The following is a 3,271-nucleotide window of genomic DNA, read 5'->3' as shown; positions in this document are numbered from 1 at the left end:
GAGAAAGTGCTAACCTAGTTGTTGAGGAATTGATATCAATTAGATTCCTATTAATAATAATAGGATAAGCTGACAACAAACATCTGGGTTGCTAAAATGAGACACCGTTAAGCTCTTCCCTTTTAAACACATTTTTGACAATGGAGACATGTATGTTATTTGTCAATGGCTAAGTTTCAACTTGCAGACTTCCGGTGTTTATTTTCACAATTTTATCTTAATTCTGAAAAAGAGTCAGGAAATAAATCGCCATTTTAAAAAGTGTCCCTCAAGCCTCTTATGCTTTGCAGAAATTATTGTGAAAGTAGTTGGGGGGCGCAGGGGTTAAGACTATTTTTAAATGTCAAATTCACCTCTCATTTTCTATGCAGAAAATGTCATGAATACTATACTTGAATTTGTACAAAGGCTCAACTAGACTTCATGGAGAATAAATATTCTTTTCTCCACTTATACTTTGAAGTTTGAATTTGGGGGTTATATTTATCTTGGGTTGTATATGGCAGTCAGTGGAATAAAAACATGTATATAAAAGTTATCTTCAGCTTGAATTTAAATTCATCTGCTTATTACCTTGTTTAAACAATAAAAAGGGAAAATATTCCCCAGGAAAGATGTTTAAATACTAGTATGTAAACAATGATGTCACCTTGTAATTTGAATGAAATATTAATAGAAAGAAGAGCAGATGAATATCAGAATATATTATGAATAGAGTAAATGCAACAGAAGGGTATTTTCTATCAAAAGAAAGGTGGTAAGAAATTTAATAGACCTAATTCAGTCTCATTAAAATTAATGCATTTGGAATAGGATATACAGAAGTCATTCAGCTTCTCTGTTCCAAAAATCTCAAAAGTCTATACACATTCAGATTAAAAAAGCGAGTCAGAAGGATGATAACTCAATCAACAATATCTTTTGGTTTTTCGTTCATGTAGCTCTTGCCAGAGGTCATGCAATAGGTCACTTGCAGTGTCAAAAATCCATCTTTAACTCTAACACTCTTTCTACAACACTCCTTACATCCTCCAAAGCAAAGTTGCCTACATAGAAAGGATTAGAAGATTTATCTTGCACAAAAAGCTATCTGAAAAAAAAATCAACTAATTAACCCATCTAATGAGCCATTCAATAGTAAAAGCAGGATTTATTTGATATGTTCCAAATATGCCAGCAATTGCTGCCTTTTTTTTTTTTTCCAAATCAGATCTAGTCCCTCTCTACCAAGTTTCCCATTCCAGTTAGTTGTGCTTAGGGTTTTAGAGGAGGCCAATAAATAACAACTTCTCCTAAGTTTAGACTCAACTAAAAGATAGGTATTAGAAGCAGGTGGATGGAGTTCAGATGGTCAGCCTTACTACTGGTAAATGGTGGGGTGGAGGGGTGCTGGGGCTATGCGCTTCTGTTCTCATAGTTGCCAGGAGTGTTTTACTCCAGTAGCTACGACGGTGTGTGCGTGGGGAGGGCCCTGCGTGAGAGGTCCAGGCCTAGGAGCAGCACCAGGACATTATTCAAACAATATGGACCATGGACTCAGACCTGGCTTTGAGTCCCAGCTTTGCCACCTACCAGGACAGTGAGCTTGGCACGTTACTCGATCTCTCCCAGCCCCATATGCTGGTATGTGGTTGAAAATTGGAAAATGATACTGAGCTTTAGATTTGTTGTGACGTTTACATTAAGAACCACATGGTAAGTGCATGACATACAGTAGGGGGATAATACATTTTAGTTGCTTTCCCCTTAATTTCTTACACGTGAAAGATATCCTTGCTTATTTTAACAGCCTCGGCTTTAGCATCCTGATTCTGCCCCAGCCAGTGTGGGACCTTCAAGGAAAGAGGTTTGCTTCTCTCTACATGAGTCCATCATGGCCGAGCAATGATTGTCATATGCTCTTTTGCTGCTGCTATAGCACAAATACCTCTTGTATACTGATCACTGACTATTCTCATAACAACCCCGTAAAGGGAAACTATCCCTAGTCCCATTTTCACAGGTGCTAAGGAGGCGTGAGAATGTTATGGAACTTACCTAAAGTAAGAGTTTCTCAGAGTTCAAGCTCCTAAGAGTTCAAGTTGAGATTCAAGCCATGTGCTCTTCTTCTAGAGGCTAAATTAACAACTACATAAGACATGGAATTGGAAAGATTCAGCCACTTTTTTCCATGGCTTCTGTTATGACCAAAGACATATATTTTCAGGTTGAGAGTAGAGTCCAAAATCTGAGGAAACACAGAAGAACGTGGAGGAGACATCAAGCCTTAGATCTGGACCTCATTTTTCTGGGTAAGAATCACAACCTCCCAGCGGCAGTAACGACTCCTTTATACTGCAAAGTTAAGTCACTTCATCATTCCTATTCTCTTGGGAAATAAACAATTCTGGTTTTGCACAGTCTACTTTAAAGAAGTCTGGCTCAATAATCAATGGTTATGGTGGGGAAGATGGGCCAACTTCCTCCCTGGCTTTCCTTCGTGGTCAACAGGAGGCTGTAACCAATGCCTGTTAATCTCTGTGTAGAGAACAAAAATGAATGTGAGCTCAGCTTTCTTCAAATTTTATTACAGACATAATACTTAAGATTTACAGTATACTTTCGATGTCTTGAAAGTTTCAAAACTGTGCTCAAGGTGATATCATTTTAAAGGAAACTTAAAAACTCTGAATACTTTTATTAGTCATTCATTCACTCATTTGTTCATTCCATACTTATTTATTCAACAAATATATATCATGCATCTTCACAGTTATGAGCCTTATCAGAGGCACTGAGGACCCAGAACTCAATAAGACAGACAAGATGCCTGCTTTCACAGAGCCTGTGCTTCACTCAAAGGAGACAGAACTCATCTGTATAGGTAAAGCCTTTGATATCCCATTTCATCAATCTTGATCACTTTGAGCTCATGACTCGAAAAAAAGAGAACATTTCATTTAGTGAAATGCATCCAATATTTTAAAAAGCTACATGAATAAAAAAATTAGTAATGGTTTTTACTGGGTGAAATCTAGCCTATTTTAATGGGTACATGTTTTAGCATAATCAGGTTAATTCTCAGAAAACACTGAATAATGGTAATTTAAATTAAGAACATCATTTGCAACTGCATGTACAGTAAATCACTTAATATCTAAATATGTTAAGTTGGGTTTCTTGAAACATATCAAACAATGTCCAGAAAATATGGTATACAACATGAGAACATCTATCTAGCAATCTATATATCTATCTATAAACATACATAATATCTAATAAATTTACTATT

This window comes from Balaenoptera acutorostrata, chromosome 3, assembly GCF_949987535.1.
Source record: "Balaenoptera acutorostrata chromosome 3, mBalAcu1.1, whole genome shotgun sequence".
Classification (NCBI taxonomy): Eukaryota; Metazoa; Chordata; class Mammalia; order Artiodactyla; family Balaenopteridae; genus Balaenoptera; species Balaenoptera acutorostrata.
Note: the sequence above shows the minus strand (reverse complement) of the source record.